This window comes from Acipenser ruthenus, chromosome 35 (genome assembly GCF_902713425.1).
Source record: "Acipenser ruthenus chromosome 35, fAciRut3.2 maternal haplotype, whole genome shotgun sequence".
Classification (NCBI taxonomy): Eukaryota; Metazoa; Chordata; class Actinopteri; order Acipenseriformes; family Acipenseridae; genus Acipenser; species Acipenser ruthenus.
In genome coordinates this window covers 7019728-7033246 of record NC_081223.1, presented here as the reverse complement: position 1 = coordinate 7033246, position 13519 = coordinate 7019728, and the positions used below count along the sequence as shown (strand labels likewise).

General features: G+C 39.0%; 1 long non-coding RNA gene and 5 other non-coding genes across 6 annotated transcripts; 2 read left to right on the top strand and 4 right to left on the bottom strand.

Moving 5' to 3' along the window:
• The first annotated feature begins 1013 nt into the window (after nt 1–1013).
• LOC131705181 (uncharacterized) lies at nt 1014–9742 on the top strand. Its single transcript, XR_009310215.1, has 3 exons — nt 1014–1201; nt 9057–9145; nt 9619–9742. It is a non-coding gene; the product is annotated as an uncharacterized LOC131705181 (long non-coding RNA).
• On the top strand, nt 4509–4580 carry trnae-uuc (transfer RNA glutamic acid (anticodon UUC)). The gene has a single exon. It is a non-coding gene; the product is annotated as a tRNA-Glu (tRNA).
• trnaw-cca (transfer RNA tryptophan (anticodon CCA)) lies at nt 6697–6768 on the bottom strand. The gene has a single exon. It is a non-coding gene; the product is annotated as a tRNA-Trp (tRNA).
• trnan-auu (transfer RNA asparagine (anticodon AUU)) lies at nt 8670–8742 on the bottom strand. Its single transcript has one exon. It is a non-coding gene; the product is annotated as a tRNA-Asn (tRNA).
• Nucleotides 9359–9431, bottom strand: trnaf-gaa (transfer RNA phenylalanine (anticodon GAA)). The gene has a single exon. It is a non-coding gene; the product is annotated as a tRNA-Phe (tRNA).
• A 3512-nt stretch (nt 9743–13254) lies between the features above and the next one.
• Nucleotides 13255–13365, bottom strand: trnal-caa (transfer RNA leucine (anticodon CAA)). Its single transcript has 2 exons — nt 13328–13365; nt 13255–13300 (listed from the first exon to the last, which is right to left on the bottom strand). It is a non-coding gene; the product is annotated as a tRNA-Leu (tRNA).
• Between the last annotated feature and the right edge of the window lie 154 nt (nt 13366–13519).

Below are 13519 nucleotides of genomic sequence, written 5' to 3'. Positions count from 1 at the left end.
AGACCAGTTGGAACTCAGAACAGATCGACCATGACAAGAAAGGCAGACAGTTGTACCATTTCACAATAAACAATGTTTATTATCCTTATAAAATCATTAAAATATGATAATACCATTTCGGTAGTACCAGGGGTTACCAAAAATAAAAATAAAAAAACACAAGGCACACACCAATTTACTAGTGCACAAAGTATCAAAAGAAAATAATAAAAGCACCCACTACTTTGCTAGGGTGCAAAAGTATACAAAAGAAATAATTTTCAGGCCAAAGTCACAATAGACACCACTGGATCCTCATCAACCGCTCCAGGAAAAGGTGCAGCTAGTGACCCCCCCACACTGGTGCCAAGCTCCTCCCTGGATGTGGCAGGCACCCCCCCTGGAGACCAAAAAAAGCAACAGCACTGAGTGACTCACAATTATGCAGTATACAAAACACCCCAACAGAGATTAAAATATATTTCTTTATAGTTAACTATACCAATCCATATATTTAAAGAGCACAACCTATAGCCACTGGTAATTTAAAATGCAACACCCCAAAATGCCACTCTCTATCATAGATATTTATATCAATAGAACAGGTGCAAGAACCATAAATTACAAGTTACAGGCAAATACCAAATATTGGGTTTATCTCCTTTTAAAAACACAGGTATCACTCTAGCAGAGAAAATATAAAGATGCACTAGGGTACCTAAACAGCAAGCGGGTCATAAACCCTATTAGGCAATGTACTAATCATTAAAAGTGGTCCGGCTACTTCCCTTTTAAACTGCACTCTTTTATTCCTGAATCCACTCTCCAGTACAGCCTGCTTGTTCTACTAATACATTTAGTCCTGAAAATTCCTCTTGGATCCCAGCCTGTTCTCCACGTCTCTGCCATCTCAGGGACTCCTGTGGCTCTTGCAGCTCTCTTCTGCCGTCTCTCTGGTTCTCTGGCTCTCTGGCTCTCTTCTGTGGCACACTCCCTGTCTCTCGCAGTTCTCCACATTGTCTCTGTCTCCGCTCTTTTATATCCATCAAACTCCTCCCTTAACTATCCAGAGCGAATCAATTGGCAAGACCCATTAACAGTATTTGTACAAACTACATTTCCCAGCATCATTGCGGAAATTGCTTAAAACCTCCCACTGGAAGTGACATCACTCGCTCTCAGCTCCTTCCCAGCCTAGCGCCGTCCCACACCAAGACACAAGGTAAGACCAAATTTAATAATAAAAAAACGTGTACATACTGTCATAATAATAAAAATATAATACATACAATTCACTCCAAGTAAAGCAAAATCGAACTTAAAATACCAAACCAATATAACATTTTATAAAACGTGCTCAAAACAACTCTCAAATAACTCGTGCAGTCTTACTGTGTGTACCTCTGGCAGCTGCAAAAACGATTAACAAACATTCAATCATATCGTAAAAATCTTCCAAAAACATTTATATATATATAAACGTGGTTGTTATTTGCAATCAAATGGTTCCTAAACTTTCATTTCCTTTAATATACAACTAATACAGTAATCTTATAAGGTGCTTTAAGATGCCTAGAATTAAAGTGCAAAAAAATAAAATAAAAATAAGTTATAAACATTAAGTCACCCTGTGACAGGAGCTCCTGCAGAAAAATACAAAAGCTGAATGTTGAAAAGAATCACCTGAGCAGGTAGGAAAATAGCTGATACTGTCTACCAGCGCTGAGCAGAGAAATGACCTGCAGTGAAAGGAGCGAACAACAAAAAAACAAACACAGACCAAAAACAAACACAGACGAAGGGCAGAAGCAGTGCTGGGTGTATAAATAGAAAAAAGGAGAGATTGACATGCAAGCTACCTAACGGGATTGCCCATACCGCTCTGGTCACACCCTTTTTACCGGACCAAACACAGCAGCGCAAGATAATGGCAGAGAGACTGGAACTTGATTGAAACTGAACTGCCCCCCCCCCCAGGAAGTAATTTGTTTGTCGCTTTATAATCAATATGTTGTGTAGGCTAAATTGTATAAATAAATGTCCGGAGAAATCCACCTCTGTGTCCCGATGCAGCACCGCTGTGTGCTGTGGCTAGAGCTTGTTTGACGAGGCAGGCAATGCAAAAATGCCAAAACTTGCTTTTGTATCACATGACAAACTTAAGGTATGCTTTAACGGCTTGGCTGTCTCAAGTTAGTTTGTATTGTTAATGTAACACCTCGTTGTTGCCCAGTCATTGTATCATATGAAGTAGAGCTTGCCAGTTGAAGGCGACGGTCTGCCAATAAAAGATAAGACTATATTTGCAAGGATCATTTCTAGAGTGAAACTGTTTTGAAGGGATTGGTCTCGGTATCCACCAGGAGGAGTGGGAGTGTTTTCTTCTCAGCACCGAGCTGACAATAAGTTCAGTTGTTTAAATCATTAAGCAAATTTCAAATGGATCACTGCTAATGTTAAAACAATTTAAGAACACTTTAAACAGTAATGTGATTTGCACTACGCAGGACTAGATTGAGCTTAAATAAAGACATTACATCTGAAAATAACTTGTGCTTACCCCCACTTACAAGGTAAGGGTCAAACTTTGTATTCGTTCTCATAACGTGTTAGAAAATGTAAACAGCAGTTGGAGAATGCCAAAGTCGATCATCCTAGCATGTTAAACGAGGGCATTTCTCATGTAAGCTACTTCCACTAATAGATCGTTTATACTGTTCTCAATGGTCCGCATCCCAGCCTGAGACCACGATCCAGTGGCAGACGGAGATGTTTTTCAAAGTAATATGTTATTTGAAATATTAAAACAATCAAGTAAAATAACACGTTTGGACACAAAATATTTTTCAGTGACGTTAACAAGTAGTCTGTTTACAACAAAATGCAATCTGTGTTAGGAACACTATTTTAGTCGGATTTAAAATGGAAATTAAAATGGTATTGAGTGCTGAGAAGAGTTTGGTATCAGCTGTTGATTTCCTTGAAACAATCTTTTATAGTAAAATGAACACATTTATTCCTTTTAAAAATAAGTAAAATTGAACTGTCAGAAGTGGGATTTGAACCCACATCTCCACTCGGAGACCAGAACACACAATTCTTTGGAAAGACAGAGCTCTTGTAGATCCCTGTAGATGCCTGTAGATGCCAGGCATTCCGGTTCAGATCTCAAATTCTGTGTCATACAAAAAATCATTTCAAGATCGCGCTGGTGGTGATCTCGATCAAAAACTATTACAATGTGAATCAAAAAGGATCTTCTATCTCCATAAATAAATTATAGCGCTTTGAGATTATATATGTTACTAGTGGATTGTTTAGAAATGTACTTAATATATTAAAGCTGTTCTAAAAAAGAATGTTATCTCGAAAATGGAGACTTGTCAACCCGAAATAGCGTTAGACTGAAGTTCTAAAGGTCCCTGGTTTGATCCCAGGTTTCGGCAAACAGCAAGAATTTTTTTGTTTTGTATTATTTTGAACTACAAAACAGAGCACATTTTTTTTCTTCAGTGTAATTGGAAGAAATAACAACGTATCAGAGTGCCATTTTCTAATGTGATTAAGAAATGCAAAAAGCATCGTCCCTGGGTGGGCTTGAACCACTAACCTTTCGGATATACAGCCGAACGCGCTAACCGATTGCGCCACAGAGACCAACCTGTTAAACTACAAAAACTAACTTGCTTCAGCACTCTAGCACAAGCAAGGACTGTAAAGAATTGTGTGTGTTGGTTTCCGAATGGAGGCGTGGGTTCAAATCCCACTTCTGACAGTTGACTTTTACTTATTTTTAAAATGAATAAATGTGTTCATTTTATTATAAAAGATTTTCAAGGAATTCAACAGCTGATACCAAACTCTTGTCAGCACTCAATACCATTTTAATTTCTGCCTCGTCAAACAAGCTCGAGCCACAGCACACAGCGCTGCTGCATCGGGACAGAGGTGGATTTTAAAGCGACTGAATCAACGAGCTAAGACTACTTTTTGAAGAAATTGAAAACATACCTCTAGTCGAAATATTTGAATTTAGTTAATCCATTTATTTTTTGAATTTGCAAATGGCAGACTACATTGCCAAAAATCTGACAATCTGAATTGCTCATATCAAGCTGCGATGTAGCCTATGAGAAACGCTGGCACAATTCAAGGGGAATTAGCTCAAATGGTAGAGCGCTCGCTTAGCATGCGAGAAGTAGCGGGATCGATGCCTGCATTCTCCAAATAGTTTAAATATATCTGCGTATTTAGTCCCAACACATTATGGAGATACATACAGTGTGACAATTGTTTGTAACAGAGTCGCCCGCCCTACATGTGTATATTAAAGCAGTCTGCTAATTTGTAATATTCCCGACTGAAAAAATGCAGTGCACCGTCCATCGTATGCCTTCCGAGAAGCACAAAAGGAGATTTTTTTATATTTTTTAGCAATTGAAGAGTTTGTGTTAATTGAGAATATAGATGGCTTGAAATTGTACTGTATACTAGCTACTGTTGCATGCCCAGGAGTTTGTTAATCAGCTTCCCATATGGTCTAGCGGTTAGGATTCCTGGTTTTCACCCAGGCAGCCCGGGTTCGACTCCCGGTATGGGAACGTCTTTGTTATTGTCATTTTGTTACAGAACTGTGGTCATGTGTAATGTGTTTTCATTATGATGATAAACCTACAGTTACTTGAAATTATATATATATATATATAATATATATATATATATATACACAGAATGATGCAATGTATTTGTCTCTATTCACATCACCTCACATTTCACTGGTTGCCTACGAGGGCTTGAGAGGGGTGACGTAAAAGTGAGAGAGAAAGAGCAAAGTTTAAACACATAACATACAACAATCTGACACTCGCTCCCGACGGGTCAGGCAGCATCCTCTGGCTGCTGGCCATTTAGTGGAACAAGAGACAGGAATGGGACCAACAGGACAAAAGGACAGATCCTTCGCAACTCAGTGCGGCATCCTCAGGCAGCTAAGCTGTCAGCTGGGCAGCGTGGAGAGCTTAGGAAAAGTGTCTCAGGTCTGTTTAGGAGGGATGAAAACAGAGAACCCCCTCCGTTTAGGACAGACGGAAACAGAGAAACGATGGAATGCTGTCAGTAGTGTGCAGTGGCCTGCTGTACAGAGCAGAGAGCTGCTGAATGCAGTGGAAATTGGTATTTGAGAGTTAAGGCGTTTAAGATGATGTCGGAGATGGAGAATGCGTAGATCTGGGGCCTCTGCAGAACCTGAGAGGATGAGAATGCGTTGCTCGGAGGCTGCTGCAAAACCTATTGATTTGATCAGGAGCAGTCTAAGAGTGTATTGTCTGTTGCGTTGTTGGAGGACGCTTGACTGAAATGTTGATAATCGTAGGACATAGTTTCCGTATGTGCCTGGAAGCTCAAATTGAATGAAATGGACTTTGAAAGTTGTATTAAGTGCCTTGATGAAGTTGGGGGCAAATGAGGAAGTGCAAATCAGGGAACAAGAAGGTTGCAGGAATGGCCTGATGCAGGGAAGCTGGAAAATTAATGTGACGGTGGATACTTAACATCTCAGAAAGCTGATAAGCACGGCTTCATGACCAGATCCTCGAAGGGAGGGGTTTTTTATTTGAAATAATCAAGTTAATATATGAAGCAAAAGAGGTTGAGGCAGGAGGGGACTGAGAATCCCTCGGAAAGACAACGAACTGCAGGAATTGATAGAAAGTTTGGAGTGTGCGAGATTCGCAGCGATAGCAAATCAGTTTAAATTATGTAGTTTGTGGTGTTATGCTGCCATCTCGAGGTTGCGATTGGAATTGAAACTATTGGCTTCAGTGAAGCAGGGTAGCATATATTTGGTTATTGTGATTAAAATCCTTGTCTATGGATAAAACGTTTGCTTTAGAACAGTTAGTGATGATATAAGTAAGTTAACGTAGGTCTAGAAGGGGAGCCTGCAGTATTTAGATGTCATAATTCGGCGAGTTGAAGCTCTCATGTTGCAAAAGCGCAGCAGCAGGAGCCAGAAGATTGCAGTAGTGAGGCACAGGCTCGCATTGCCTGTTAAAGCTGCCTGGTCGCCATGGCAACTTACCACTCCCAGTAGTCACTCGATCAGGCATTGCCGTGGTAACCGTGGTCTGTGAGGCGCAGGTGTGAAAGAGTTGCAGTGCAGCGGTGACGTCGGAACAGTCTTTCTGATGAAAACGCAGAGCAAGCTGAGAATGACGCTGCGCTTTGAACGGCGCTGTAGCTGCGCTGGAGACTGGAGGGAGCAGAAAAGACTAACGCTGAAGCTCCTGCAGAAAAATACAAAAGCTGAATGTTGAAAAGAATCACCTGAGCAGGTAGGAAAATAGCTGATACTGTCTACCAGCACTGAGCAGAGAAATGACCTGCAGTGAAAGGAGCGAACAACAAAAAAAACAAACACAGACGAAGGACGGAAGCAGTGCTGGGTGTATAAATAGAAAAGAAGGAGAGATTGACATGCAAGCTACCTAACGGGATTGCCCATACCGCTCTGGTCACGCCCTTTTTACCTGACCAAACACAGCAGTGCAAGATAAAGGCAGAGAGACTGGAACTTGTTTGAAACTGAACTGCCCCACCCCAGGAAGTAATTTGTTTGTCGCTATATAATCAATAAATTGTATAAATAAATGTCCGGAGACATTCAAATCCAAACACGTTAAAAAATGAAATATAGTGGAATAGAAATAAAGACGGCTTTGACCTCGACGTGATTTGAACACGCAACCTTCTGATCTGGAGTCAGACGCGCTACCGTTGCGCCACGAAGTCCTGGCGTAGTGCATGCTTGTGATGCAATCCTAGAGTGCACAGCGTGACGTGACAGAATGCAATAATGTGTTAATTTACCAAAAAAAGAAACATAAATAAAAGTGTAGGTATTTATTTGTGAATAAACTATCTTGCTTCTATGATGGGACCGGAGACCTTACTTCCGCAATCTAATGATCGTCCCACCCCAGAGAGACTTTGTCTTGACCAGGGATTAATATAATTTAAAAACAAACTGCGATGGTTCCACGCGATGGGAATGTGAATAGAGTCAAATACATTTGCATCATTCTGTATATATATATATATATATATATATATATATATATATATATATATATATATATATATATATATATAATTTCGAGTAACTGTAGCTTTATTATCATATTGAAGACACATTACACATGACCACAGTTCTGTAACAAAATGACAATAACAAGAACGTTCCCATACCGGGAGTCGAACCCCGGCTGCCTGGCTGAAAACCAGGAATCCTAACTGCTAGACCCTATGGGAAGCTGAGAAACAAAATCATGGACATGCAACAGTAGCTAGTATACAGTACAATGATTGGTAAAAACACAAGAACCGATATTTCATTATAAACACGTTACAAATGAAAGCAAACTTCAAGCCATTTATTTTTATTCTCAATTAACACAAACTCTTTAATTGCTAATAAATAAATAAATAAATAAATAAATAAATAAATAAATAAATAATCTCCCTTTGTGCTTCTCGGAAGACATACGATGGACGGCGCACTGCAGTTTTTCAGTCTGGGGAATATTACAAATTAGGAGACTGTGCTTTAAAATACACATGTAGGGCGGGCGTCTCTGTTACAAAGAATTGTCACACTTTGTATTTATCTCCATAATGAGTTGGGACTAAATACGCAGATACGTTAAACCTATTTTGAGAATGCGGGCATCGATCCCGCTACTTCTCGCATGCGAAGCGAGCGCTCTACCATTTGAGCTAATTCCCCTCGAATTCTGCCAGCGATTCTCATAGGCTACATCGCAGCTTGATATGAGCAATTCAGATTTTCCTAATGTCTGCCATTTGCAAATTCAAAACATTTTTACATCCACTAATAGATCGTTTATACTGTTCTCAATGGTCCGCATCCCAGCCTGAGACCACGTTCCAGTGGTCGACGGAAATGTTTTTCAGTAATATGTTATTTGGAATATTAAAACAATCAAGTTAAATACATGTTTGGCCACAAAATATTTTTCAGTGACTTCATCAAGTAGTGTGTTTACAACAAAAATTGCAATCTGTGATAGGAACACTATTTTAGTCTGATTTAAAATGGAAATTAAAATGGTATTGAGTGCTGACAAGAGTTTGGTATTAGCTGTTGATTTCCTTAAAACAATCTTTTATAGTAAAATGAACACATTTATTCCTTTTAAAAATAAGTAAAAGTGAACTGTTAGAAGTGGGATTTCAACCCACGCCTCCATTCAGGGACCAGAACACACAATTCTTTGGAAAGACAATGTCCTTGAGTTTGGCGCCTTAGACCAACCGGCCATTCTGACAAGCTAAGTTTGTTATTGTAGAAAACCGCATTATTTATTTCAGCACACACTAGGGTTCTCGTATCTAGGCCCGATTGGGTTTATTACGCACATACCAACTGATGCTCCATGAATGATGTTAAGACAATTCTAAAAAAAAGAAACGGATTGAAGCCAACCAAAAAAAGTAAGATCATTTATTTCAATATCGTTATAGCTATAAACGATGCATGCTTTTTACAATAGCAATTGCTATTTGACATTGACCAATAAGTAATTTTGTTGCAATACTGTATACAATGTGAACATAATCAAACTTTGCTTCGTTGTCTCAAAGAAACATCTACAATTTGTATTTAAAAAGGACGCCCAATATGGGGCGCAAACCCACACCCCTGAGATTAATAGTCTCATGCTCTACCGACTGAGCTAGCCGGGCTGACTTTTCGAGGTGTCTTTCACTGTAACCAACTGAGCTATTAATTTGTCATCTTATTTGAGAAAATAGTGAATGACAGAACCAAAGATTCCAAATATAATCCACTGAACTGTAGCTTTCTTATCATAATGAAAACAGATTACACATGACCACAGTTCTGTATCAAAATTAAGTCGTAAGTATATGGTTTCCATTGTAGCTATTTACACACACTGCTCTGTTGTCTCCCAGGGTGTTATCTAACAAAACGACATATGCTGTGCTGCCATAATTGATTACATAGACTTTCCTGCACCATGTTGCTTTCTTCTTAGATGTGATCTCAGGTTCTGATGACGTTCCGATCACGTTCTGCAGCATATCACCTTGCTCATCACTCCCGTATTCTTTGGCTGCTTAACAGGTTGGTATCTGTGGCGCAATCGGTTAGCGCGTTCGGCTGTTAACCGAAAGGTTGGTGGTTCAAGCCCACCCAGGGACGATGTTTTTTGCATTTCATAATCACATTAGAAAATGGCACTCTGATACGCTGTTATTTCATCCAATTACGCTGAAGAATGAATGTGCTCTGTTTTTTTAGTTCAAAATAATACAAAACCAATATCGCCTTGCTGTTTGCCGAAACCCGGGATCGAACCAGGGACCTTTAGATCTTCAGTCTAACGCTCTCCCAACTGAGCTATTTCGGCGTGACAAGACTGATGTTTCGAGATAGCATTCTTTTTGGCAATCCAGTAAACCTGTAATGAAAAACGTTCAACAGCTCGGCAAAACCATAATAGAACCCGAAGCCTTTACAAATGCTTTTTGAAACTGTTTTCTCCCAAATGCGGTTCTCAACAAATGATTTTTTTTTTTTTTTTGTATTCCTTCCAGAGTAAGTCCAAAAGGCAAACACTGGAACTGGTTGCCTGAAAGTGCCGTGCTTGAACTGCCTCAAGAAACGCTCAGCTCTAAAACGTGTACATAGAAAGTCTATTAACATCTTTAACACAATCATCTGTATTCCAATAGCGGTTAATCCACAGGGTGATCAATAAAGTGACTGCTGGCTTTGTTTAAATATTAACGAGATGTTTTCAGGATTCACGCGTATTCTAAACAAGCACAATAGAATATGGTAGTGAAAGGACAAGCAAATAGCAGGTTCATTGGCTCTGGTCTTGTATCATCACCCTGCCTACTGTCCGTAAGAAAGTGGCATTAATAAAAACGTCATTATGCAAAGTTCCCAATGCGCAAATACGCAGCATATTTAAACTTCTTCACAATCTTAAACCTTCCCAAATGAATTTAAAATACTTACTGAAAGGTTACACACATTTTCACTATCTCATGCAAGGAAGTGTTAATATGACTTTATTACCCAACTGTGTCAATGAAGACTGGTCAACAGTAATTTCGGATTCACTTTAGTTTATTGTGCTGTATCAAATGAAACATACAAATGAATCGCAATACAATAAATATCTGTTTGATCGCTATACAATCAATATGTTGTATAGGCTAAATTGTATAAATAAATGTCCGGAAACAGTCAAATTCAAACACGTTAAAAAATGAAATAGTGTGGAATAAAAACAAAGGCGGCTTTGACCTCGACATGATTTGAACACGCAACCTTCTGATCTGGAGTCAGACGCCCTGCCGTTGCGCCACGGAGTCCAGCTGTAATGGCAGCTTGTTATGCAATGCTAGAGTGTACAGCAAGCATGCCAAACACATGGTAATGCCGACGCTGATACTAGGAAAACACGGGGTATCACCAGGGTCATGGGAAACAGCCGACTCAATACTTGTTCGTAGCCAGCAGGGCTATGAAGTTGTCGGAAATGTGTTTGATTCTCAGCTTTAAAAGTAAAGAAAACATAAAACAATACGATTTGCTTTTAGAAATTTCATTATTTGAAACGTGGGCATAAACAGAGTTGTATTGGCTGGGAATCATATGCCTGTGTTTATTTATTTATTTTCTGCACGTATTAATTAGTATTGTGTGAATATTTTATTTAGATTGTGTGTGAACATTTTATTTAGATCGTTTTTTTTTCTTTTCATAATTTTCATAATTTTCTGTTTGCTTTGCACTGTGTTTTTGCTGTGTTCATTATTATTTGTCTGTTTTGTTTGGTGCACGGGTGAAACGGAGTTCGTAATTAAAGTATTTTTTGTTTTGTTTATCACAAGCACTGAGCACACGGACCTCAGGTCCCGCCCCAAACAATTGCAGGTACCTGTACACACCTGGAATTAGAAGGGCTTTGAGGAATAAAAAGGGCGAGGAACTAAGAGACTGGGAGCATGGAACTAGGAGATACCGGAATAGGAAAGAGAGAGAAGCTGAGGGAAGTAAACGAAAATAAAGAGGACGAGATTAGACAGCGAGTGGTTTGGGTTTTTTTTTGTGCACGGACAGTGTCAGTTTCGTTTTGTTATTTTTTCTCGTAGACTCACTCTGGGAGGACTGCGGAATTTGGCGAATGAAGACATTTGAAAAGAGGTACTGACAAGAACCTTTGCGTTCGTGGTTTATGTCAGGATATCAGGATCTCTCCTGAGGACTTCAGCTGAAGCGCAGCACCCTATGGAGAGGGCTGCCCAAACAGGCGTCTGGACAGGATCCCTAAGAGGAGGTCTGGACCAGAGAGTGGATGACGTATGGTTAAGTGAACAAATACACATTAAAATGCATCTAATGCTCAAAAATAAAACAATAATTCAAATAAACAAACTGTGCAAAAAAAGGAAAACCAATCCAATTAAAATTCAAAAATCATAAGTGATAACACTGAATAAAATAATAATCAACACATTCGTCACCCGTGACATTACCACCACTGCGATCTTGAAAATGTTTGTATGCCACAGAATTTAAGATCTGAAACTGAATGTTTGGCATCTACAACATGTCTAGCTAGTGGTGGATGAATATATTTTCTCCTAATTGAACTTTTATGTTCGCTCATTAATGCACAATTGTAACTGTCTAGTAGTTTTACCATCATATTGCAAATGGCTAGGACAAGAAATCACATTAATGACATGAGCTGAAGCACAATCACTTGTAAGATACTGTACTCTTTTTTTTCATTGTATGGCTTGTGCATTTTCTTAGTTTTAAATGTATTATCACAGGCGGTACACTTACGATTTGGAAAAAATCCAGTAGATTTGTCCAGTACACCTAGATCTCTCGAACATCTAAATGATTCAGCCCTTAATAAAGACCGTCCGTGTTCATTTCGGCGTTTATGACATTGTCTATACACAACAGCTCTTATGTAATCCTATTGGTATCGAATCGATCGCAATTAATGTGTTCCATGTTTCCAGTCAGTTTGATAGTTTTAATACTGTATTACATTCTGAATATGAATAGAGCTGAATTATTAATTGTTGATAATACTTAGAATACCAGATACATATTTAGCATTAAAAAGCAATACATGTGATTTATTTAAACAGTCGTTCATTATTTTGTGTATCAGCGGCCACACAAAGCTGAGCGCAGTGCGCTATACTGTAATGATGCTCCAGTCAGTCTGCCCGGACTGCACCTGAACCATCTTAAAAACACGAAGCCCCTAATAAGCTAATTTGTAAAAGTTAGTAAAGAGTTGCGCTAATATAACGAAGCTAAATTTGAACTCCTAGCTGGTACAACGAGAGAGGACGAGAGGGCGGGGCAGAGAAGGAGGGGGAGACGCTGCTAGGCAACCGGCTCGTGAACATTCCACTCAGCTGAGGAGAGACCGTTAGGATTTAAAAATGCGAACGTTCCGAGCGGCGTTACGCGCTTCGTTAAATTAACACACCGTTGATGGCATTTGAATATAACCATATTTTAAATTCTCAAATAGGACTGTATTAAAAAATATATGTTTTTCAAAGTAATATGTTACTTGGAATATTAAAACAATCAAATTAAATAACACATGTTTGGACACCAAAATATTGTTCTTCCTCATAACTTAAGAACACTTTAAATACGGCTTGACTAATATAAAAATATAGTAATTTGATTTGCACTACGCAGGACAATATTGAGCTTAAATAAAAACATTAAATCTGAAAATAACTTGTGCTTACCCCCACTTACAAGGAAGCTGTCAACCTTTGTATTCGTCCTCATAACGTGTTAGAAAATGTAAACAGCAGTTGGAGAATGCCGAAGTCGATCATCCTAGCATGTTAAACGAGGGCATTTCTCCTGTAAGCTGCGTCTAGTAATAGATGGTTTATACTGTTCTCAATGGTCCACGTCCCAGCCTGAGACCACGATCCAGTGGTCGACGGAGATGTTTTTCAGTAATATGTTATTTGGAATTTTAAAACAATCAAGTTAAATAACATGTTTGGACACAAAATATTGTTCAGTGACGTAACAAGTAGTCTGTTTACAACAAAAATGCAATCTGTGTTAGGAACACTATTTTAGTCCGATTTAAAATGGAAATTAAAATGGTATTGAGTGCTAAAATGTATTATTTTTAAAAATAAGTAAACGTCAACTGTCAGAAGTGGAATTTGAACCCACACCTCCATTCAGAGACCAGAACACAAAATTCTTTAGAAAGACAGAGTCTTTGAGTCTGGCGCCTTAGACCACTCGACCATTCTGACAAGCTGCGTTTGCTCATGTAGAAAACCACATTATTTATTTCAGCACACACTAGGGGGTCGTATCAAGGCCCGATTGGGTTTATTACGCACATACCAACTGATGCTCCATGAATGATGTTAAGACAATTCTAAAAAAAAAAGAAACGGATTGAAG